The 27804-nt window shown below is 35.8% G+C and overlaps 1 long non-coding RNA gene across 2 annotated transcripts; it reads left to right on the forward strand.

The window, feature by feature from the left end:
• Positions 1 to 11401: 11401 nt before the first annotated feature.
• LOC129893480 (uncharacterized) lies at positions 11402 to 27600 on the forward strand. Of its 2 annotated transcripts, none has more exons than XR_008767468.1 (3): positions 11402 to 11802; positions 12009 to 12068; positions 15985 to 27600. It is a non-coding gene; the product is annotated as an uncharacterized LOC129893480 (long non-coding RNA). The 2 variants fall into 2 exon arrangements; XR_008767469.1 differs by having other exon boundaries at positions 26400 to 27600.
• The last annotated feature ends 204 nt before the right edge of the window (positions 27601 to 27804 follow it).

A 27804-nucleotide genomic window follows, 5' to 3' on the forward strand; every position in this document is an offset into this window, starting at 1 on the left:
AACAAAACAAAAGCTACTAAGTTTTTTTTTTTTGCAAGAAATGGCCAATGGGATAAAGGGAATGTTTGTCCTTTTAGCTTATTTTTATTAGGAAAAATTAGGCAAATATTACTACTATTATTTAATATAATTATAGTTTCATATAATTATGAATCGCATATACAGTTTAATGAAATTTGTTATTATACAAATATGAGTTCATATACAAAATCTGATAGCGAATTTAGGGACAAACATACAAATCTTTAAAACAAATTTATATTTTTTTTTATATTTGTATATTTAAGGCTCATATACAAATTTGTGGGGAATCATATATAAATTTCTAAAGGTTTATATTTGTATATTTTGGGCTCGATTTGTATTTGTATATTTTGGGATCATATACAAATTAGTGGGGATCATATACAAATCTCTAAAGGTTTGTATTTTTATACAAAGCCAATTTAGGGGCTCGTACATAAGGTTGATCAAGGACATGTACGAGGGTGCCAAAACCAGGGTAAGGACAGTAGGAGGGGACTCAGAACACTTTCCGGTGGTGATGGGGTTGCATCAAGGATCAGCCTTGAGTCCGTTTCTATTTGCCTTGGTGATGGATGTATTGACGCGACAAATTCAAGGTGAGGTGCCATGGTGTATGCTTTTTGCGGACGACATAGTCCTCATCGATGAGACTCGTAGCGGAGTTAACGCTAAGTTGGAAGATTGGAGACGCACCCTAGAGTCTAAAGGGTTTAAGCTGAGTAGGACCAAGACAGAGTACCTAGAGTGCCAGTTCAGTGAGACACCTCAGGAGGTTGGCGCGGAAGTTAGGCTCGGGGACCAAGCCATCCAAAAGAAAAGTAGTTTTAAGTACCTTGGTTCTATAATGCAAGGTAACGGGGAGATCGACGAGGATGTCACACATCGTATTGGGGCAGGATGGAGGAAATGGAGGCTCGCCTCTGGTGTGTTGTGTGACAAGAAGGTGCCACCACAACTTAAGGGCAAGTTCTACAAAGTGGTGGTTAGACCAGCTATGTTATACGGGGCGGAGTGTTGGCCAGTTAAGGTCTCCCACGTGCAAAAGATGAAAGTTGCCGAGATGAGAATGTTGAGATGGATGTGTGGGCATACTAGGAGCGACAGGATTAGAAATGAGGCTATTCGAGACAAGGTAGGAGTGGCCTCGGTGGAAGACAAGATGCGGGAGACACGACTGAGATGGTTTGGGCATGTGAAGAGGAGAGTCCCAGATGCACCAGTGCGGAGATGTGAGAGGTTGGCCATGGATGGTTTCAGAAGAGGTAGGGGTAGGCCGAAGAAATACTGGGGAGAGGTGATCAGACAGGACATGACGCATTTACGACTTATCGAGGACATGACCTTAGATAGGAGGGTGTGGAGGACACACATTAGGGTTGAAGGCTAGCACATAGTGGCATTTCTCCCCCTTATCCGTAGGCGTATTGATGCACTATGATCCCTTGTACTTTGATTTATGATATTTATGTTACTATCTAATAATACTTACTGCTTTTTGTGCTTTGATTATTTCATTATATATTTATCTACTTTTAATATTCTTGTCTGACCTTTTTTATGCTTCTATTGAGCCGAGGGTCTTTCGGAAACAGCCGTCCTACATTGGTAGGAGTCAGGTCTGCGTACACTTTACCCTCCCCAGACCCTACGATGTGGGATTTCACTGGGTTGTTGTTGTTAATCTTTTAAAAAAAGTCAAATTTGTATAATGCAGTGAGATAGACAAACGAAAAAGTATAATTTGTAAAATGCAGCGAGATATAAAAACAGAAATTGACATAGCAATTAGAACTATAGCTATGAAACGTAATTAGGTAAACTGTAGGTAAGGAGTCAATTATATTTCAAGTCTATACTATTTTTGAAAGTTCCTCCCTTTTATTATTGTGACTTAAAATTAAGTGTTTAAAATCACTTCTTTTGGATTTACCCTAATACTATAAATAGGAGCGGCTCAACGTAATCGAAGGTCTACAGCGAAATTTCAATTAGAAGTTTAAAATCAAAACAAACTTTATATGTATTTATTTAAAATTTATTGTTCTTACACTTATTAAATGCAAATTATTGCTTAATATTTGTTATAAATAATTTCTTTGATCTTTTTTAATTATTAGTTTTAGATAAGATTTTATCAATTCAACATTGAAAAATATCTTTTCACTGAGGTAATTGCTATATGAATTGTTAACATAATTCTATAAGTAATAAGTTGACAAATTTTAAATAATAGGAATTAGAAAAGAATGGTGTTAAAGAGACTAAAATAATCAATTTTTTCTATGAAAAAATTAACACATAATTTATTCTTGGTAAAAATTTGAGGGGGGCCCCTACTAAGTTATATGTCTTAATTATCAAAGCATAGAGCCGGCCCTGACTACAAAAATGTGTAAATATGCCTAAAGTAAGTCAATCCAAACTGGCTCATAATAATCTCTTTCATTCTCGGATGAAAATTGATTTAAGAAATTACTTCATTTTTATGCTAATTAGTACTTCGGCACGTGCATTGCTAGTGTATGTCAATTCTTGTTATATACTATTTTATAGAATAATTTAAATATTAATAAAAACAAAGCTTTGAATAAAATATTTCTCTTAAAAATCTTCCTCAAATATTTTTGTGTAAGAATATACACGTATGGGGTAAAATTTGGGCTCGATATATGGATGAATTAGGTAGAGACACGTGGTGAATAAGATATGTCAGATGTGAGTCAGAGACCAGTACCACAATGTGAGCCCATTTAGCTCCGGAGGCGAGACACTGGATACAAGACACATACAAGAAAAGATAAGGTTCAGAGTTTAGCCATTACAAAAGAATTTGTGATTGTCACCAACTATTACGCAGTCGCTATAACACGTAGTTAACGAATTTCATGAGAGATTGGTTTGCGGATCTTATTCTTGTAACGTAACTATATAGTGTCTTACTTTCTTGTTGGAGAGCATCTAATTTTATCACATTCACGAGTGATATACTTACATTTTGCAATCTCAAGTTCTCTAGTGTTGAAATACAAAACTGCTCAACATCTTCTTTCAGTGACAATGCCCTCTAGTTACATCAAGATTCATGTTAATTTAATTATTTAATTCCATTATTGTTGTCTAATTCTTTGGTTATTGCTTAAAATTCTTTCATGGAATACATTTCGTAGGCAAGTTAGTTCATCATTAACTAATTGTTTTGTCATGTCAATATGTGTTTCCTTAAGTCATGTGTATAAATTTAACAGTAACGATTTAATGGTAAATGGTTTATCGCCCACTATAGAGATTGGACAATTGTAACCTACTAATTTTCCTTTTCACTAACTTGTTTGGGTTTAGTTTACAAGGAAAATTCATCACAGTTATAGCTAATAGTGGAGGCAATGAGCAGTCAAACGTCAATTAAAAAAATAAAGGTTTTTTTCCTAAACAATGACCAGATGTCTCTCAGCCCTCAAAGTGAACTCTCAATCGGGAACGAAGCCCGCATGGTGAAGGGACCAAAACCCTTGTGAAAAGTATAATAAGTGGACTAGAAGGAGTTAGAATCTCAATGACATGGATGATTATGAGGATGATGGCTATATGAGTAGGATGAGTGATGATCGTGGAAATAACAAAAAAATTAGAGGAAACGGTGAGGATCTTAACGACTCAACAAGGTGAAATAATGGAGCACCTTGCGGGGCAAGACGATAATATGGTTTAGCTCTGGCCAGCAGTAACAACATTTTCCAACAACTTGAATCCTAATACCTCAGCACCACCCAATTAGGTTTCGGCATGAGGGGTCTTGTTTGTTGACGAAAATGCTTCAAGATGGGAAATATGGCCGAAAGATGACAAAATCAATGGTTCCAAAAGTGCACTTAGGAGCGAAAATGCGCCGGTAGATCCTTTCAATGTCAAATTCTTGAAATGTGTGAAATAAATTCACCACAAGATGGATCAAATCTCAGAGTCCCGTTTGGTTCTCAAAGGGTCCGATTCAAATAAGTACATCCAAATCCCATATAAGTCAAGTATTGACACGGCCCAAGCTAGGCTCTTGGTATGACACGACAATTAGAATCCTGAAAGACTCCAACCAAGCCCCTTAGCATATCATACATGAGCATACATAAGCTAAATGAAGCAATAAGATTAAATCAAGTGTGGAAATAAAGTCATAACATGAATATATCAATGAAGAGGAAAATCAACGTCGAAGGAACACGACAATATAGACTTCATGAACATCTAACATGCCTCTACTAATCTAGATGGGGGCATAATACAAGCTCCTAGATCACCCAAAGTATAAAAAGTAATGTCATAGAAAGAAATATAAACTCATGTTGGTTGCGTCCTCGAAGAATGAGGACTCACCAATCAAGTATCACAGCTAAGTAATCAAATCTAGTCACGAGCGGAAGGATAGGAGTGATGATCGCCAGACCCTATATTATGATACAATGTAGGCAAAAGTATGTGTTAATACATGGAATGCACTAAGTATGTGAGAAGCATGCATGAACAATGATAATCAGACATAAACAATATGAACATGGAATGCATGACCAATATCTTAAAAACATGAGTAAATCTTGAAAATATTTGAATATCATAATCATATGGTCAATGCATCATAAACATCATGAGAACTTATACCATCATATATACCTTTGTGGCATACAACCTTTAACTGACATATAAGACCATGCGAGCTATAATATGGAATTCGATGTAACTCTCACATTGAGAAGAGAGAGGTTGCTTGCCTAGGTAGACTCCGTAAGAACTATCATAACTTGAGCTATTTGATTCACTAGCTAGGACATTAATACAAACCTACGTAGACAACTTAGTTAGGGAGGTTGCTATTAGAGAGTGAGAAAATTATATTTAAAATTAGTCAATACAAATTTGAATCTACATACTTTTAGTTTGTTATAATCAATGAACATGCTTAGTTTAGCACCATTCACAGTTGACTCTCAACTTCAGCTCTAATCTGAGGATGGAAAGAAAGAAGGCATTGATTACAAGTGAGATATCCAAGAGAAAAAGGGGAGATGTTTACTCACTTAAGACCGTTCGTGATTCCCACCCGTAAATCACTTCACGAAGGAGCCTTGTCACGACCCAAACCCGTAGTCCATGACGGATGCTCGAATTGGACACTCGCATATACCCCTGCTAACTATAAGTAAACTTGTCCCCTGTTTGAGTTATAATGTATCAACAGGCACGATAACATATAAGCCGATGAGGCTATCATAACATATAGGGTCATCCCATACTAAAACCCGCACGAGCCGACAAGGCTGTCATGACAAAAGAGACGTCCCAAAACATTCGTTTTATAGGCACAACTGCACATACATATATATACAACCCACATACATGTCCACCGACCTCTAAAAGTAAGAACAGTAACATAAGGTGGGACAGGGCCCCAACCATACCCGTAAACAAATAACTACATACATCAAGAGTTAGTATCAAAATCTAGTGGGACTCCTATGATGGCAGATTCCCAAAGAGTGTATCTGTACCTGTAGGCATGAAATGCAGCCCCCCTGAGAAAGGAGGGTCAGTACGACATATGTACTGAGTATGTAAAGCATAACATAGTATAACTGGGAGCATTTTTGAAATAGAGAGTCGGGAGATGTCGGTGTTACTTAAGGAACCACTGTACCTGTACTTGTGAATCATACAAAAACAAAATACATGCTCATATAATACAATATAGCCAGCCCCTTCCGGGACTCGGTGAATCATATCTATAGGACCAACATAGGGCCCGGCGCCATCATCACCTTATCACATAACATAATCATACATATATATATACATACGTACTCGGCCCTCTAGTGAGGGACTCGGTGAATTGTTCATGTCATTGCATTATCACATTCTCATATAACCACGTTCTCTCGTCGTCTTTTGAACCTATTTAACATGAAGCAATACTAAGGTTAATAACCTTTCACTTTCCAATTTCCAACTCTACAACTAAGTATCCATAGGAATCATTTCCTTATCCATTTCCCTCGACTAGTTTATTACTAGTTTCGAAGTTGGCGGAAATCAAGCAGCATCTCCCCTGTAACTTGCCCTATCCCAATTCTAATCTTGGCATCCATATTACCAAAAACAACCGTCAGCTATATATACAAGTAAATCACTTCAACATTACACAATACAACCTTCAACCAACTCGCTCAAAACTACAATACCAAAATAGAGTTTTTAATCTTTATTTCGTAAAACCTTTAACCATACAAAATAGAGCATCGTGTGGATGTAACCATCAGAACCCATACCCTTTTTACAACATTTTACATCCCTTCAACACCCAACCAACCCAGATGCAACTGCAACACCCCAATACAACACTACTCGACTTCGATTTACCTCTAACGACTTCAATTTAGTTTGTTTCTAACGTCAAGTATCCTTATATAATTTTTCCACTTCCATCCTCATTTAAGACATTTATTATACTGTATAACAACATCATAAACTCCTATTTAAAAGGGAAAGCCTTACCTTGCCCGAAACTCGCCAAAACTCGCCTCGGAAGCTCTTTTAGCGCGACTGAAACTTCGTGGCTGTTTGTTATCCTTTTGGTGCTGCTCCAAACCATAAATTTACATTAATAACATCTTCATACCCTCATGGTATACCCTAGATAATTAATTCATGGAACAAAATCGAAGAGCTTATTTTTTTGGCTCCAAATCCGTGGCTCCCTCTCTCAAGCTTAAGGTTTCTCTTTTCTCTTTTTTTCTAGAATTTTCTTGATAAGGATGAACTAAAGGATAAATATGAAGCTAATGAATCATAATATATATATATAGTCCACCTTAGGGAGTGACACGTGTCAGCCCCTATGTGGTGACACGTGTCAAGCCCTCATAGGGCCACACACTTCCTCCTCCCACCATAGGCTGCCACGTGGCAGGTGGGGTTCACCCTCTTGCTTCAACTGCTGCCATATGGCACTTCCAGCTGCTTCCATGTGGCACTCTCTCTTACTTCTATGTGTCACGTTTTCCCCCTCGTGGGTTCGTAATCTTGTTTTACTTTACGAACCTATGTAATCCTTTCTACGTAAGCTTGGTATGAACTCAAGTATCTTAAGAATGTAAGATTTTTAAGTTGGTAGCTTACGTATGTAAGTCGAGTAAAGACTCATTACTTGGCCTCCAACTTCTTTCGGATTCTTATAATCATATTTCCAATCTTCCCTTCTATGGGGTGTCACATTCTCCCTTCCTCAGAGTTGTCTGGTAGCGTTATAGATTATCCGGCTCACATGCTGACTCCCAAGAAGCTTAAGAACCTTTCAAGAAACCTAAGAGCCTTTCAAGAAACTTAAGAAGCTTAAGAACCTTTCAAGGTACAAAAGTACGGGGTATAACAAGCCTGTAGATTCTTTCAAGCACCAGTATATCTTAGTCTTCTAAAGCTTTCCTATATTAAGTTTATTTTCATAAAGAATGGGTTGTCTAACTAGTTTTTGGACCCATATATAAAGTCTAGCAGTTGTTGCGAATGTAATAGGAAATGATCACTTTTATAATCTGAAAATAAAGTTTGAACAAAAACACCGCTATTTGTAAAGACTGAGCTATCATATGATACATAGATTCAAATGAATCTAATAATTTTTATCATATTTATATATATATATATATATATATATATATATATATATATATATATATATATATATATATATATATATATATATATAGAGAGAGAGAGAGAGAGAGAGATAATAGTGTCTACTATCCCTAGATTTTGATAATCCTAAAATTTGTCAACCGCCCTCTTTGCATGTGACCACAACAACCACTTCCTCAGAAGTTATCAAGCCTCAACTAATGACAACTATGCCCCAAGATTATGCATCAAAGTTGTGCCCCAATCCCATACATGTTAAACCTATCCCAATGGGACCTATTGTGTATCTATATGGAGAGCCTAAAGTCATATGTGATGAAGAGAAAGTTATACAGATGATATATAAAGAAAAGTTATAATACACAGTTATTGGTAAATTTTTATATGGTATGCTTGAAATTAAAGAACTGAGAAAGATGGTCCCAAAGCAATGTAAGCTCAAATAAGAATGAACATTGTTGTGTTAAGCAACCATTATGTTCTAATTAGAAAAAAATTTAGAGGATTATGTCAACCTGATTTTTATTTGACTCAAGGAAATGGTAATATCCCATACACACCTTAAAGTGGGATCCAATGTTTGATCATGAGAAGGAAACAATGACAATTGTTGCTTGGATTTCATTCCCAGCACTCCCACCAAATTTATCTATGAAAGAAGTGTTTTCTCATTGATTGCGGCTATAGGAAAATGTCATGATCCAAGACTACCCATAATCGTAACACGGTTATAATACCTCAGAAGTGCCTGACTTAGATAAATTAGAAAATTACTGAAGTCTGCAGATATTTACGATCCCTATGTATGAGTTGTACTTAGTTCCATGAATCGTGGAAAGGGGTTCATAATTGATACTTAGGATTTCAATATTTTTGTTCAGTGTTTACAAGGAGTCTTTACAGGTCATTGTTAGTTGTACGAGTCATAGAAAAACATCAGAGACTTAAGAAAAATAAGAACTTAGGGCTAAGATTTTGGGTCGTGTTTACGGTTCATAAAAAGAATTACATGTCATGAATCCAAGTCGTAGATGAGACTCAGAAAGTTGGAAAATTTACTTGGTCAGTATGAGAGGAATTACGAATCATAGATATTTACATAGGTGTGGATAGGCTCGTAGAAACAAGTCATGTAACTTCATGATTTTAGAACCTCAGGTTGCACATTACAAGCCAATAGTATGACTCGTAAGAGGAACTACAAGTCGTAGCTATGAGTCGTAGTTAGGTTTCGTATTTCATTCTTGAGATACTTGGTGACTTTAATATTTTGACTTCTACAAGTGATCGGTATGAGTTGTATAAGGTTTTATGAATCGTAAAAAGGGTTTGTGGTTCAAAGTTCATAAAATTAGGGTTTCCATTGATTTCTATGAATGGAATTCTATGGGTCGTAGAAGGATTTACGGTCCATAGATGCCCTTGTAATGCCTATTTGACAGTTTTTAATTAGGGTTAATTAGGTTTTTTCCACCCTGTTAATTTTTATAGCATGTCGTTTTGGCCTAATCTAAGTGGGCTTAACTGATCCCTGAACACCCTAATATCCTATTCACTTTCATTCTCTCAAATCAAAGTTCCTTCTCTACCAAGTTTTCTCCCAAGGCAAGAACAAGGATTCAAACTTCAAACCTTTCTTCCAAGATTCATGCTAGGCTTTTGATTAAAGTATGTGATAACTTCATCAATGGGTCTCTCTTCACCCATTGAGTCCTAAAGAAACCTCAATTTCTTCAAGTTATGACTTCTCCCAATTCTAGAACTTTAGGTTCTTCGTGATTTCTTATTGAATTTTATTGATTCTTCAAGTATAGCCTCTAATTCCATGAATTCAGTTATGATTTCACAATTTCAATGTTATTTCCATGAACCTTCATGTATACAACTATTTTCATGATCTAGAAATTATGTTATCTCACATGCATGTTTATGATTATCAATTTTTCATGATTTTAGATACTTTCAGATGTAGTGTCATTCAGTATTTATCAGTTATCATGATTTAGATATTTTTGATTAAGAATATTTTTGATTATGTTCTGTTATCATAATTTTAGGAGCTACTCAATATGTATCAAATTTTTAGTATGATTCAATAGTATAAATTATTATTGTTTCCAAATTTATGCATGTTTCCATTTGGAGTAGACTTAGCACCGAGTGGACTCTAGGGATGAAGGTTTCCATTTAGCATCCGTGGATCTTTAGTAGCAATTCCTAAGTCCCAGAACTACATGTCACCCTAGGTTTTGTCTCAGATAGACATTAGCTAGTGGATTCACCTTAGCTCAGATATCATGATCCATACCCTGGCAAGTATGGGCACAATCTTTTTGGTGTGGAAGCAGTACACTGAACTCCATGTTGTAGCTCACATAGTTTATGTCAGTTAATGGTATCTCCCACAATCAGACTTTGAAATTATTGCATTGATTATCTATTTCTAATATTTCAGTTCAGTTACTCTGTTTCATACTTTATACTTGACCATTGCATTAGCATATTTTTCAAACTTATCATGTTCAATATCATGTTTACTTATGCATGTTCCTCATACTCAGTACATTTTAATTATTGGCTATATACTTTTCTGCCTATATTATTTCATAATATAGGTTCCGACGCTCCTAATTGCGCTCGCAGTTAGTACGAATCTCCAATTAGCAGTTGAGCTAGTTTAGTGAGTCCTCATGTTCCAAGGACAAGTTATCTTTCACTTAATATTATTTAGTCTAGTTTTCAAATTTTAGAGTTAGCTAGGGAATCGTCCTATCAACTCACTATATAGTAGAGGCTTTCAGACAGATAGTTAGATTCCACCTATGTTGACTTTCAAATATTGTCCACTTTGATATGTTAGACTCTATTAGACTTTTCATGTTGTCTTCCGCTTTTCACGTTATTGGATCGAACCCCACCTAGAAATCCCCTCAGTACTTAGTCAATATCCCAACAAAATTCATTAAAACATATGAACATCATCATTTTCATCATAAAAATAATCATAAAGTAGCTCATTAAGTTTAGTAATTCATAAGAATCCACAACATTGGTGAGAATTGTCCTTATCACTATCTTTAAACATGATTTAAATGAGAATAATACTTATCACAACATAATAACTTTCTTGGATCATAATTAATCATCATCATAACTTTCATCAATAAATCATGAATCATAACTTCATTCGTAAAAGCTTTCTTTTGAAAATCATAATTCATATAAACTAATCCTTGAACTTCAAAATCATGATTGAAATAGATTAATGCATGGACATTCATAATTCAACTTGAAATCATACATTTCATGTAAAAATATATTTATAATGATCATTGATAACATCTAAAAATGGAATTGAAACAACCCAATGTAATTCATCAAAACTAGGGTTAATAGGCAATTATAACTTGAAGAAAACTTTGAGAAAACCTTGGGACTTCATGGGTGAAAGAGACCCATGGATCAATCTCCACATACCTTGGTGAATTTACTCAGAAATTGAAGAAGAATCTGATTGCTTTCGAAACCCTAGCTTAAAGATTGGAGCGGAACCTTAAGAGAAATCTTTTGATCTATTCTTATTCATTGAAGGGTTAATCGATAGTTTATGTATATTTGTGATGATATGATAAAAGTCTTCCCTTAATATTAAATTTCGTATCAAATCAAACCAGACCATTCTTTTGAAAAGGAGGAAGTAGGTTGTATTGTCTTGATAAATTAATGCCAAATGACAAAAGATAAAAAGGTGGTCAAAAGTAATGAAAAGTAGAGCATGCCATGAATGAGACTAAAATAATAGATTAAAATAATCTTAAAGTTATAAAGCTGTGATGTAAAATATTAAAGGGATCCTTTTTTTAAAAGAGAATAGCACTCCTACGCCTTTTCTTTCGTCTTACCCATCCCTTGCACGCTCCTCACCTCCCAAAACCCAAATTTGAATGACTATTCCCTAATTTTCAGAAAAAATCATAAATCCATGACTTTTTCTTCTTCTCCATCTCTTTTTCCTTGAAAATTCGGCACCTCATCACGGCCGCCTACCATTATCGGCAGAATTTCTGCTCAAGCAATTGGTCAAAAACAAGGAAAAAGGTAAGATTAGTAAAATCTTTTTCTCACCTTCTCTCTGAATGCCTTCATTTTTCAGTTCAAATACGGATTTTCAAGTCCAGATTCGCCTATAAATAACCGTATTTTTCATCTCCAAAGGGACCGAGAATTCACATCCAAATACACACACACATACAGATTCACATATCTACTAGTTTTACTACTTTTGGTCTTCTCTGATTTTCCAGTTTTGGATTCCTAGACGGAATCTTTGGACGTCAAAGCCTTAGTTTGCTGCTCAACACAAGGTAAAAATTCTTTTCTCGTCTTATTTTTATCCTCTTTTACTGTCATCCAATATGGTCCTATGAAGAAATATGTGAGTGTGGTCTGTTTTTTTTTTTTTATAAATGTGTTAGTATATGTCTCTTGTTTCTTCGAGGATCGAGATTGCGAATAATATGATTTCGTTCTTTTTTGATTCCGTTTTTTTCAATATATGACTGTTTTTGCATCCCAGGTGGTATGTGTGAAGTTTGAAACAATACATAACTTGATCTGTAGTTTGTCATTGATGCAAATTTATCCGCTGCTGATTCACAAATTTATGCTAAGTCCAATGCGATAGCAACTAATGAAAAGTCGTAATTATTTTCATGAGAAAAAAAAATACTCTAGTCTACATAATTAAAGTGCCACAATTATTAAAGTTTTTCCTAAAGTTGGTACTAGTCTTCCCCTTTTTCCTAATTCAAATCTGGCCAAGTAAAAGTTTAACATTTTTTCTGAATTGTTTTTTATATCATCTTGTTGTGCAGTGGCATTAAATCAAAGCCCTCATTTTATCCTTTTTAAATAATATACGAGCAAGTGAAATTCTTCCCTATCCGTTTTTACTTCTATTGCACAATATGTATGGCTTATATGTGATATATGTGTAAGAATCTTTTTCCTCCATTTCTGCCTCATTATACTTGTACATATCTTCTAATTTCTATTACTTTCAGTTGTCAAGAATATATTTAAGTTTTTCTCTAGTTTTTCTTTTCCTTTCTTTGTTACATGTGCACTTGGGAGTGCATTTGGAGTTATGATATGACTCTATTTCTGTCCAAATCAGATTGTTTTGCTCATTGCTGCATTATTTGCTCGTGTCTAGTATCCCTCGTTGCGTCAATAGTGTCCAGCGATTCCTCTTCACTTCAAAGTTTCACATTCTTTATATACATAGATGTGTTGTTATCTCTTGACTAACGATTTACACATTAATATTTCCTACTTATATTTATGTTTGCCTTTATTTTGTTTTGGTTTGTACAAATCAACTAAGAAAAATAGTATGACGTAGTCTTTCACTCCCATCCCTTTAGACAATGGGTTTGGTATACACATTTGGTTTAAAATGATATTCTTAATTAAGATTTATTGGTTACTTAACATTTTTAATTTGCGAAAGCATAACTTTCTCAAAAAAGTGAAGCTACGGGATAACCCTATTTTCATACTTGTCCTTGATAAACTAAGTATTTAAAATGTAGTGTTTAGTAGCCTAGAAGTAGGGCTGTTCACAGTTTTGGTTAAAACCAAAATCAAATCGAAAATTTAACCAAACCGAATAAAAAAACCGACATTCAATTTGGTTTGGTTTGGTTTGGTTTTAAATTTGAATAACCGATAATATTTGGTTTGGTTATGGTAATAGAAAAAAATAACCGAATAAATAACCGAACCAAACCGATAATTATATACTTAAAATTTATAATTATTTATATGTATAATATTAGTTTTTCATAAATAATTAAAGATATTTTATACGTTTTAATTATTAATTTAATATTAATATACTTATTTTTAAGGCCCAACTCTCAAGCCCAATTATAAATTCTAATAAACACTAAACAGCGGTCCAAATCCAACAATCCAAGCCCATTAGCCCAACTCTCAAGCCCAATTCTAAATCCTAAATTCTAAATCCTAAATTTCTAATAAGCACTAAGCACTTGAGCAGCAGACAGCAACATAAAGTAAAAGTTAAAACTTTAAAACCCTAGTATCTGTTTTCCTTTTACATTTTTGTTCCTCTCACGTTGGTTTCTCACAAAGTCACAGACTCACAGTCATAAACTAACAGTGAAGGCTCAAGAGCAACCTCAACTCCTCAACCCCAAATATAAGATTGTCAAATTTTGAGAAGGTTTGTAAGGAGTTTTTCAAATTTTAAATTGATTTTAAGTTGTTTTCTTTTTTTTCCGAATGTTTAAGTTGTTTCATTTTCTGTTTTGAACCTCTGTGAGTCGTGAGGAAAAAAGAGCTTCATAAGAATTTGAAGAATGTAGAGAGAGAATATTTGAATTATCTCGGCTAGTCATAAACCGAATAACCGAATCAAACCGACAATAACCAAACCCGTGGTTATTATTTTACTTGGTTTGGTTATGGTTTTAGACATTTAATAACCGATTAAATTGGTTTGGTTATGGTTTTAATCAATAACCGACCCAAACCGAACCATGAACACCCCTACCTAGAAGTGCAGATTTTGGTGGTACAAAAATGCATATTTCGAGTTGAAAAGTACATATTAATAAGGTTAAAATATCACCATTCGAGAGCTTAAAGAGTTCATATTTTTTAAAGGTTAAAATATAATTTTTTGAGAGTTTTAAATTGTAGCAATGTGCAGATTTTGAGGGCAGGAAAACACCTCCTTAGCTACTCAAAGTACAAATTTGTTTTTGGGGTTAAAAGTAATCATTTGTGAGCTCTAAAGTATAGCAAATTGATTATTAACAATGCATCTTTTGTAGAAAAGAATGCCTTTTTAGAACTTATTAACGCAGATTTTTGACTTGTTTAGAGTGAAAACACAGCTACTTTAGAAACTTTAAATGTTTAGACCAGTGAGCTGTTTACTAAGGGATCTTAGAAGATACTTAATCTCTTCTCTTTAGGACAATTACAACTCTTTCCTATAATTACATAGGTTAAATAGAATATTAATTAGAGTTAACTTTAGTGTTATTTTAGTTCGATATTTAGATGTCCCATTTCACTTTTAAAATAATTAGGTGACGATTTTTTTTTTTTTAAAAGAGCTAAGGTAAATGAACCATAAAATTGAGGTGGGACGCCAATAGTTAAGCCCATTTTGTATTTTCAAAGTTTATCCCCTTGTGTAAAAATTGAATTTATTGTTAATATTTTTAAAACAAAATACAACTCGAATATTCTAGTTTCCCTAATGAATTGTTTCAAGATTTCAAATTTATTCACAAGTACATACATATATATTTCATACACACAAGGTATATATTTTATTTTTATACTATTACTATACTTGATGTATTATTTTGTTATACACAACATATATTTATTTTTCATATCTACTATCCCTTTATCAATGCTATTTTTCTTTTTTTTTTCTTCGTAAATTCCTACACGTTAATACACACATCATTTTACTACACATGTATCTATCGTCATTTTGTAATAATAAGCTCTCATAAGTGTAAGAAACATACATATGCATATTTTATTTTGAATATGTGTAAGATCACAAACTATACATAATATTTTAACATTTTGTATCATTATTATTTTTATTACTTTTGCGAAAACTCCATTTTATTGAATTTTTTGATCAAACAATATTTATTATATATCACACATATTACTTTATATTTACAACCTATTTATTATTCTATCTTTTATACATCTTAATTGTATATATGCTAATAAAATTAATAATTTATCATATCCTTAAAAAAGCTCAATATTTATATACAATATATTTATATAAGCTCATTTATTTCATGTGAATTTAACAAAAATCTATATTTTCATAATACATAAAATTGCCGTACAATTCAAGTACATTTACTTATTCACTTATTTATTTTACCAAATGATAAATAGACTACTACTAAGTTTGTTTCAAACATATTATAGATATATATGGCATATCTTGCATTTTCACCATTTTTCTCAAATTAATAAAAACTTCTCGTATCAATATTTTCTAAAGCAAATAAATGAATAAAATATCTCTAATTATTTTTTTAAACTAATTTTAAGGATTATCTTCGGATAGGCTCTGAGGATGCTTAACACCTCTCCTTGAGTAATCAAAATTCTTACCTAGAATATCACCGGTTTAGCAATTCAAAACAGAGTTTACATTTACATTTTTAAAAATGGGTTTCCTAATCTTTTCTTGTCAATTAGGTGGCGACTCTAAATGATTTTCAAAATCAGAGGTATAACTACTTTATGTTGCGAACTATTTCGACTAGTTCAAAAATGGGGTGCGAGAGCTTGGAGACTCTGCTGGGAAAACCCTTTGTACTTAGCATTTAGGTTTTAACCTTAGCAAAAATTAGTTTTAGAATTAAGGGATATTTGTTTATTATCTATCAATTATTTGCTTTAATTGTTTCATTGTAATTTATTTATTATATCACTCTTCATTTGAAAGGATGTAAGCTAAATCCAAACTTGTGTTTCTTATTTATTTTGAAAACACTACATGTTATTGCTTTTCTTAAACTTTCATTTGCACTTTCTATCGAGTCCTTGGCCGTACACAAACACACACTGGACACACGAGGGGTGTCAGACACTCCTCTAAATTTTCTTGGATTCCTTAGTTTCAGAGTTGGTGCAATTAGTTTAGTGCACCTTCTCGCAATCATTCAGTCCCACTTTCAATCATCTAGGAAAAAATCCTACTCCAGAAATAGAACATTTTGCATGCACCTTAGGAGGGACAATATGAGGTATTGTCACCGCATTTATGAATCCACCCTCATGTCAACGGGTTTCTCTTTAAAACACAACGACATATATGTGTGAAAATAATTGATTGATCCAAGTATTAAAGTTGTAACAGATTCTGGACATTAGGACTGACTACCTTCTTATCCATATGGAAATCAACCAAAACATCCCTAACATTCAAATGATGACTGAGGTTCCCAAGATTTTGAAAGATTGGTGGAGAAACATCCGGGTGGCACATGAAAATGAAATTCCACCGCACTTGGGATCACTAATGAATTTGGTGAATATAATGGCAAACAAGTTGCTCATTACGCTAATGATTGAATTTTGGCAACCAACAACAACAACCTTCCAATACACGGATTTTGAAATCACGCCCACGCTTAAGGAAATAAGTCAAATTGCTGATGCCACTGGTTGGCAGAGCACCTTTAGCCCCACGCACCATATTAGGAATTGGTTTTCACAACTCTTTGGGGTTGATAGTGGGTCCAAGTTTGTGAAAAGTTGATAAAGGATGGGTCAGGCTAGGTTATCTCTTTAAAAGATTCGGCCGTCGGAAGAGCTACGATAAATTCCACCAAGAATTCTTCATTTCAAGAGCTAATTGGGAAAGGCTCAGGGCTATTGTATTCATGGTAGCATTTTCTAGGAATCATGATCTTCCAAAATAGGAGCTTGCGTCAACATCAACCTCTTGCCTATGGTCATTTACATGTTTAGAGGCCTGCCAGAGTAACCATTGTATCTATGATTTTGCCAAAAATACTTTGATCATTGTCCCTCTTCTCTAGAGGACACGACCACTTCAAGAGATGTAACCTATTGCTACAAATTTGTATATTCAATAACTTCTATTAAAGGCAAAAAGACAATGATGCTTAAGGAAATCTGCACAACAAGATTAGGAGTCATGCGGAAAGGTTGAGCATATGGGGTTCCCCAAACAATGAAGAAGGGTGGCGCTTTTTCCTGACCCACCTCACAGGGGATCGTATTCAGTGGAGATTACCATTAGTCCGTGGCCGAGTTTGTTGAGAACCAACCACAACTACTTCATAGGGCTAATTGGGTTGGAAGGCTTCCAGCCTTACGTACCTTTGAGAGTCCTCAGACAGTTTGGGATAACCCAAGGCATTTCTCTGTGGTTAAACATAGCGCTAATGGAGGTCGATTATGAGGGAAGAGTCCCAATTGAAAGGATCACTACATTGATACGAGAGTAGCATGATATATTTTACCTAGGCATGGGGGTTGAGTTATGCTGCACCCTTGAGTATTATGCTTGGTTTACAATAGGAGGAATTCTCGCAAGGCCTAGCTATGCCGGAATCTTAGACTTCACGGATGAGCGAAGATCAGATAAGATTAGAACGGCGTTATTAAACCCCACGCCTATCACCACAACTATGTACAGGCAAACGATGATGAACCAGAGGAGGATATGAAAGAAGATTCAAAAGAGGATCCTAGGGAGCTGACTAAGGAAGATCCGAAAGAGGATCCCGAAGAAGATGCTCACTCTGAGTATGGTCCATAGGGTTTGATGAAGGATAAGGTTCAAACCACCAGGGACTATAGAGTGACGGATCCCCAGAGTACCAGCCAGGATCTTACTATGATTTGGGAAATAAGGATGATGATTACCCAACTTGGCCGTAGACTATCTTTATTTTCCTTTGTATTTCCCCTAGAAAAGGTCTTGCATGGCTTGTATTGATGTTCCAATATGCTGTTAGGGTGGTCGATTAAGGATTTACACTAAATATATTAAAATATTAGCTCTATCTTGAATCTGGAATGTGTTAAAATTTTGGATCGATTAATCATTAATATTTGCAGTGTAAGCCTACCTCTGGGAAAAAGAGGCTCTGTATTAGGACGCATTTAAATGTCACCAACTTGGCGTTAATATGTGTTATATATTTGTTGTACCTTTCAATATCTCCCAAAATAACATAGTTTCCCTTTTTATTTCTTTTCTTTTATTAATTTCCCAAGAACATTGATTTGTGTCAACTTGCAAATTGGTTGACTCACGGTACAACCTTTGATCAAAGGGAAAGATGATAGGTGGATAAGAATTTAATGATGCTGCAAACATAATGATACTAGTAGAGAATCTTAAAGGCTCTCAAAATATGGCCGACACTCGAAATGATGAGAAAAGGGATCACATGCCACAAGAACTTGAGATCATGAGGGAGGAATTGCGTCAAGTGCAAGACTTGGCCAAACTTTTGGCTACTACCTTCCCAACTTTCAAGATGCCCACCTACTTTCCAAGAGCTAACTTGCCTTCTGCTAATTCACCAAATTTGCCTAAACATGCTCCTGCTCATGGTCAAGCCCCACTAGCTCATCCATCTACAATCAGGACTGTTCTTGACCTTCCTACTCAAGACCCCACCACACCTACATACCTAGCAATACGACAGATATTTGGGGAATATATTGCCGCTCCTCACGGTCTACAAATGCCTCCTATATATGCCTATTGGGTCAAGGTCTCGTATGAGGTTGACCAATATGCAAAGATGGAGAAGGATGCCCGATTGAAGGAAGATGAGTAGATAGACGCCCAACTTTGCGGTCTAAGAAAGACGTTTCAAAAATAGCAAGTCACTAGGGGATCAAAGAGCCTAGTTTAGGATGACTTATGCATCTACCCAGACATTGAAATGCCAGTAGGATACAAGCCACTAAAGTTTGACATATTCGATGGAAAGGGCAGCCCTTACACACATCTGAGGGCATACTGTGACAAGTTAGTTGGTGTAGGGAGAAATGAGAAGCTAAGAATGAAGTTGTTCATTCGAAGTCTGTCTGGAGAAACGTTGACTTGGTATACACACCAAGATCCTCATAAATGGCATAACTGGCAGGAAATGGCTGAGGATTTCATGAATTGCTTTAGATTTAATACCAAAATCACTACGAACAGGTTCTCATTAGCCAACATACAAAAGAAACCATCTGAGGACTTCCAGGAGTATGTACGACATTGGAGAATTGAGGCTGCCAGGGTTCAACCACCACTGGATGAGACTGAGCTCTCAAAGAACTTTATTCGAGCTCAAGAAGGTATCTACTTTGACAAGATGAAGTCGATGATGGGCCAAAAGTTTGTGGAATTGGTCAAGATAGGGGATTTTATAGATGAGGGCATCAAATCCGGTAAAATTCAGTCCATGGCTATACTGCAAGCTGCAAGTGATGCCATTCAATTAGGCTCCATTGGTAGCATCAAGAAGAAAAAGGAAGATGTTTCACCCATCACTTACCAGCATGGAGGACCATCTCACCGATACCCCAATAATCCCCAAATTATTGCACATACTCCATACACCTTGTACCCAGTATATAATACCCAACTACACTACAATCCACCCTGAGCACCAGCATACCAAAATCTACCAAGACCACATGTCTTAGTCCAAGAACCAATCCACAAAATAGACCAGCATTTGCTTCGAGACCACATCCAAATCTCAAAGACAAAAATACTCGCACCTATACATCCATTACCAAACCTTATGCCTAATTATTTGAAAGGCTGAGGATATTAGGAGTGCTACATCCAGTTGAAGAAAAACTCTCTGATCTAATCCCTCACAACTTTGATGGAAACAAGCGATACGCTTACCAATCAAGAATCCAAGAATATAACATAGAAAATAGTTATGGCTTGAAGAACCAGGTAGAGTCTCTGATCAGAAGAGGAATAATAAAATACACTCCAACACCTTCGAATATAAACAACAACCCTTTGCTAAATCATGAGAATCGATAAGTCAACATGATTACCCTAGAAGAAGAGTACAACTTGGGAGAAACCATCATGCCTCTCTGGAATATCGAAGAAGTTGCCACTGCGTCTCTAACACAACCTGTTATCACTGTCCAACTGAGGGAACCTCTTACTGTGCAAACATATCTCCCAAGAGTTGTAGTGACCACTATGATTGCTAGAAAGCCTGAGTTTGACACCAAAAAATCCTATGGGACTATAAAACAGAAGCCAAGGGCAAGATGATTGACGCTGTTGTGGCTCATGGAATGACTAAGTCGGGAAGGTGCTATGCTCTAGAGGATCAGAATCAAGGAGTTCTTGGGAAGGAACATAATCATAAGAGAAATGTTACTGATACTGAAGTCACTGAATTTTGGAAGAAAATGCAGCCGAAAGAATATTCAGTCAAAGAGCAACGGAAGAAGATGCTGGCCCACATATCTATAATGTCTTTACTAATGAGTTTAGAGGCACATAGGAATGCTTTGATGGAAGTGTTAAATGGAGTTTTCATTCCAAAAGAGACCACAAGTGAAACCTTAACTACAATGATTGGACTAATGGTGAAAGCTAACAAAATCTCTTTCCATGATGATGAGCTACCGATGGAAGGGATTGGACACAACAAAGCACTTCATATCACGGTCAAATGTAATGACAAGATTGTGACCCAAGTTCAAATTAATGATGGTTTTGGAAGCAACATCTACCTTTTTATAAATCTGAGAGTTTTAGGCTTGAATATGGGAGATGTAGAGGAAAGTCATGTAAAAGTTAAAGCTTTTGATGGAGCGCAGAGAAGCATCATTGGAGAAATCTATTTCACATTGCAAGTGGGGCCAGCAGAATTCCCCATCCTATTTCAAGTGATGGATGTGTCATCCAACTACAACCTGTTACTGGGAAGACCATGGGTCCACACCGTAAAAATAGTTTCTTCGACTCTTTATCAGTGTGTAAAGTTTGAGTGAAGTCACACAGAAGTTAACATTCATTGGGAGCACACTCACCCCATCTATTCTATCAATTCTATTCTAGTCACTAAGGAGGTAGATGGAGCCACTTTTCACACTTTAGAAATCATGAAAGTTGTAAGAGATGACATAAAAGTAGAGTCGATTGATGTGAAATTGTCAGTAGCAGCAAAGATGGTCACGACCGAGATGTTGAAATATGGGTATCAGCCTAAGACAAGGCTTGGACCCAGGTCCAATGGCATAGTTAAACCAATCCAGCTGAAGCATCAGAAAGGTACCATCGGAATCGAATATGAACCTACATTGGGAGGAGTCCAAAATGCAAGATCCAGCAAGACAACATTTGTACCATAACAAGCTCCAATTCTAGATCACGCATCTGACTATGACATAGTAGAAAGAATAAGAACTTTGTTCGTGGCCATGATTGGAGAAGAGAAAGATATAGATCTCAACAAATTGACCATCCGTGATTCCAAGCCTAGAGAAAGCTTCCAGAATTGGACCATCAGTCCGTCCCTGCTTCAAAAAGAGTCCTGATAGTGTGGAAAGTAGTTTTGTCTTTTTAAGTTTGCATGATCAAAGTTGAGGCTTGAATCATGCTTGATCCCTTGTTGTCGCCTGCTCTTTCTAAAAAAGCTAGAACGATTTTAAATAAAAGTCTTTAGTTTCTTTAAAATTGTCTTATTATTTTACCTATGTATTTATTTTACTTACCTTTTATACTTTTCAGCACTCATATTAATAAAAATCCTAGTTCAATGACATGTAACTAATCCATCGAGCAAAGTAAAAATAATGAACAAGATTATGAAGAATATGATGAAAGCATGATGCCTGAAAACCTACCATAGGAGATCGAGCAACTCGTAAGTCAGAAGAAACCTATGGATAAAACAGAGGTTGTCAACTTAGGAGATGAGGAAATTGTGAAGGAAACATGAATTAGCATACATTCGGAGGCTGAAAGAAAAAAGGAGTTAATAGAATTACTTAGGCAGCATGTCAACATATTTGCTTGGTCTTACAATGATATGCCGGGGTTAAGCAATGATATCGTCTCACACAAATTACCTATTGATCCGACTTTCCTACATGTTAAACAAAAGACAAGAAAGTTCAAGCCAGACTTGAGTCTAAGGATCAAAAAAGAGGTAATCAAGCAGATTGGGGCGATCGTAGTAAGGGTTATAAATTACCCCACTTGGTTGGCCAACATAGTATCAGTGCCAAAAAAGGATGGAAAAATCAGAATATATGTGGACTATCGAGATATCAACAGAGCTAGTCCTAAGGATGATTTCCCTCTCCCAAATATTTATATACTTATCGATAGTTGTACAAAATATTAGTTGCAATCATTTGTCGATTGTTTTGAGGGATATCACTAGATACTGATGGATGAAAATGATGTAGAAACAACAATATTTATCACTTCATGGGGAGTGTATTGCTATAGAGTAATGCCATTTGGTCTAAAAAATACTATGCAACCTACATGAGGGCCATGACTGCTCTTTTTCATTATATGATCCACAAGGAGATTAAAGTATATGTGGACGATGTCTTTATCAAATACAAGAGGAGTTTGGACCATCTAGATGATTTGCGAAAATTCTTTGAAAGGTTACGATAGTATAATCTAAAATTGAATCCAGCAAAGTGTGCATTTGGAGTATCTGTGGGAAAACCGTTAAGATTCATTATTAGTAGGAGAGACATAAAGTTGGATCCCTCAAAGATAAAGGCACTTCAAGAATTACCTCCCCCAAGACCAAGAAAGACGTGATGAGTTTCTTGGGAAGACTTAACTACATTAGTTGGTTCATATCCACAGTAATTTTTGAACCCATATTTAAATTACTAAGAAAAGATGCTGCCGTAAAATAGACAGAGGAATGTCAACAGGCTTTTGATAAAATCAAAGAATACTTGTCCAATCCACTAGTATTGGTCCTACCTGAGCCTGGGAGGCCGTTGCTACTGTATTTATCTATCATGGATAATGTATTTGGACGTATATTGGGACAACATGATGAGATGGGTAGAAGAGAGAAATCCATTTACTAGTTGAGTAAGAAGTTCACACCATGTGAGGCGAGATATACCTTGTTGGAATGAACATGTTGTGCTTTGACTTGGATCGAGGAGAAATTTAGGCATTACCTATCTGCATACACCACGTACTTGATCTCAAGAATGGATCCACTCAAGTACATCTTTCAGAAGCCAATGCCTATAGGTAAATTGGCAAAGTGGCAAATTTTGTTGAGCAAGTTTGACATTGTGTATGTGACACATAAAGCTATCAAAGGACAAGCCTTGGCTGACCACCTCGTAGGAAAAGAGGTGTTGTTTGTAGGAGAAGACATATCAGAGCCATATGATGGTTGGAGGATGTTTTTTGATGGAGCATCAAATTCAAAAGGAGTCGGAATAGAAGCAGTCTTAATTTTAGAAACAGATCAATATTATCCAATCTCAGCCAAGATTAGGTTTGATTCTACATATAACATGGAAGAGTATGAGGGTTGTATTCTTAGTCTTAGATGGCCATCGACATGAACGTCAAAGAGCTTTTGGTCATAGGCGATTCTAACTTATTGGTTCATCAGGTGTAAGGAGAATGGGTTGTTAAAAATGTCAAGATCCTTCCTTATTTGCATTGCATAAAGGAGTTGAGTAGGAGATTCACAAGTATTGAATTCAAATATGTCCCTTGAGCTTAAAATCAATTTGCCAATGCTTTGGCAACATTATACTTCGTGATTTAGCATCCGAACAAGGATTACATCGACCCTATTGAAGTAGAGTTACATGATCAACATGCAAATTATTTTTATGTTGATGAGAAATTAGATGGAAGACCATGGTACTACAACATCAAGAGATTGATAGAAATATGAGAATACCCCAAAAATGCCACAAGCAAGCAAAAACGGAATTTAAGAAGAATGGCCAGTCATTTCTTTCTTAATGGAGAAATCCTATATAAGAGGACTCCATATTTAGGATTGATGAGATATGTTGACACCAAGGAAGCGACGAGGCTTTTAGAAGAAATACATGCAGGAACATATGGACCTCACATGAATGGGTTCACTCTGGCTAAGAAGATCTTAAGAGCCGGATATTTTTGGAAGACCATGGAGAGAGATAACATTCAATACGTGCAGAAGTGTCATCAATGCCAAATGCATAGAGATTTTATATGATTTCCACCAAATAAGCTCAATGTTATGGGTTCCCCTTGGAAATTTAACGCTTGGGGAATGGATGTAATTGGACCCATAGAGCCTCCCGCATCAAATGGACATCGTTTCATCCTTGTGGCTATCGATTATTTCACAAAATGGGTCGAAGCTTTGACATACAAGGCAGTAACTAAGAAGGTAGTGACAGACTTTGTTTGTAATAATATAGTTAATTTGGGATTCCAAAATTAATCATAACAGATAATGCGGCCAATCTCAACAACGATCTTATAAAGAAAATTTATAAGAAATTTAAGATTGATCATCGAAATTCCACAACTTATCGACCACAAATAAATTGAGCAATTGAAGCTACAAACAAGAATATCAAGAAGATTTTAAGGAAGATAGTGGATAGTCACAGACAATGGCACGAGAAGCTACCATAGGCTCTGCTCGATTATCGCACGACAATCAAAACATCCACTGGGGAAACTCCTTATATGTTGGTTTATGGTTCAGAAGCAGTAATACCTGCAGAAGTGGAAATACCATCTCTAAGGATTATTCAAGAGGTCGGTTTAGATGATGTAGAATGGATTCACAACAGGATTGAACAGTTGATGCTTATTGATGAAAAAAGAATGGCCGTAGTTTGTCATGGTCAACTCTATCAGAACAGAATGGCCAAATCATTTAACAACAAAGTCAAACCTTGACAGTTCACATCGAGATAATCTGTATTGAAAAAGATATTTCCTCACCAAGGAGAAGCTAAAGGGAAATTTACACCAAACTGGCAAGGTCCTTACATGGTTCATAGAGTACTCTCTGGAGGAGCAATTATCTTAGCCGAAATGGACGTCACAGTGAGCACGAAGCCAATCAATTCAGACGCCATCAAGAAGTACTACATCTGAAGACATCAAGACTAGTTTTAATTTATTTTTGTACTTTTACATTCCATGTAACAGAACAACATCTCGACCTGACTTCCCACAGTGGGGTACGTAGGCAACCCACATCGGTTCTGATCCTTTCTTAGAAAATCTGAAAACATCATTTTTATGTATTCAGAATTATGCTCGACTTGACTTCCCTCGGCAGAATATGTAGGCAATCCCTGTCGGATTTGGTCCCTTCATATTTTCAATTTTCTATTGTATTTGAACTATATCCTGACCTAATTGCGGTTGGATACGTAGGCAGCCTAAGTCAGGCCTGGTCATTGCATTATTTTACTTTCCTATTGTATTTGAACTACTCCTGACCTGATTCCACTTGGATATGTTGGCAACCTGAGTTAGGCTTGGTCATTACATCACATATTTTTTATTCTTATATTTCCCCCTTTGTAATTTAACTACGTACTGACCTGATTCCACTTGGATACGTAGGCAACCTGATTCAGGCTCGGTCATTGCATTGTATAATATTCACTTTTTATCCTCGAACTATGCACAGACCTGATTCCCATTTGGGGATACATAGGCAACCTTAAAGGTTCGATCATACCTATAGAAAACTTTCCTTTAGTTAGGTATCATTAAAACATAAAGGATCTCGTGAACGAGTCAAGGGAAGCATCATCAAAAGACAAGACTATGAGAGATATTATATTTGGATATAGAGAAGCTTGATGGACTTCAAAACATGTCAGAACCTTATAATGATAAAGGATTACTCTCTCTCTCATATATATATAATATGCTCCTTTACTAAAAATACTATTATTTTCAAAATAGTTCTCTACTATTCCACCTATCAAGTCTCCAGGTTAAGAAACTGCGTACGGGCCAAGAAGGTGCTGAAGGATTCTAGTGACAAGGACTGAATCCACGAGTCGATATAAATCAAAACCCCCCCTTAAACTAAATTATTTTTCTTTGAGCTCAGGAAAATAGGAGATCAAGGAAGACAACCTCAAGTGTAGGGGCATGACTGAAGACGTCGTTCGACTTCTCAAAATCATAAACCAAAATATCCTTTCTTTATCTTATTTATCGGAAGTACTTTATACTTGGATTTGTTTTCTAAAAGATTTCCTTCAATATTTGCAGGTACGCTCAAGATTCGGATCAAATACTAAAGACAAAGTGGACCTATGGGATAAATAGGATAATTTGCTTTTTGTCAAAGATAACTTCACAACTCCACCATCGGAGACCACCGTCTAACTGCATTGAATAAACTCCATCAAATGGAAGTTGTATATAGAAAGAAATGTCAAACTTCGCCAATCGGAGGCTATATATAGAAAACATCGTTCAGGCTCTACCATGTGGAGGCTGTACATAGCAAACATCGTTCAAACTCCACCGTCTGGAGGCTCTAAATAGCAAATATCATTCAAACTTCGCCGTCTAGAGGCTGTACATAGAAAACATTATTCAAACTCCACCGTCTGGAGGTTGTACATAGAAAACACTGTTCAAACTCCACCGTCTGGAGGCTGTACATAGCAAATGCCATTCAAACTCCGCCATTTGGAGGCTGTATATATCAAACCTCATCAAAGCTCCCCCGATCAGGAGCATGCATACAACATCATCATATATCTATGATTAAATTCTACATTACAAGATTTGTCTCGCCAGATGCAGGCGTTACATTAAAATTAAACCGTCAGATACAGGCGTTACATTATAAGCTTTATACTGCTGGATACATGCATTACATTATAGTTACACCGCCAGATACAAGCATTACTTTATAGGTTTTTCACTGCCGGATGTAGGCGTTACATTACAATTGCACCACCAGATACATGAGTTACATTTACAAGCTCTACACTATCGGATACATGCGTTACATTACAAGGTGTACACTGCCGGATACAGGCATTATATTTACAAGCTTTACACGGCTAGATACAAGCGTTACATTATATTTGCTCAGCCAGTCAGAGGCATTAAATTACAAGCTTTACACCGCCAGATATAGGCGTTACATTATAAGTTTTACACTATCAGATACCGGCGTTACATTATAATTGCCCTGCCAATCGGAGGTTTTACATTATAAGTTACTTTGCCTACATCGCATTCATCCCACAAAATAGAGACATCAACAATCATTTGAACATCTACACTTTACTCTTTACATTAATATATATTTCAATTTATTATTTCTTAACTGCGACAGGTACTTTTAACCCTTTTACCTATTTTGTACGACACCGCATTACAACGTGGAACTCCCTCTAAGCTGCAAACTAGGGAAAGCTAGTGGAATGTCAAGCATCCCTAGCTACGTCAAGGATTCTCTTACAAAACTCAACTCGACTTGATTTTCAAAAGTT

This window comes from Solanum dulcamara, chromosome 6, assembly GCF_947179165.1.
Source record: "Solanum dulcamara chromosome 6, daSolDulc1.2, whole genome shotgun sequence".
NCBI lineage: Eukaryota > Viridiplantae > Streptophyta > Magnoliopsida > Solanales > Solanaceae > Solanum > Solanum dulcamara.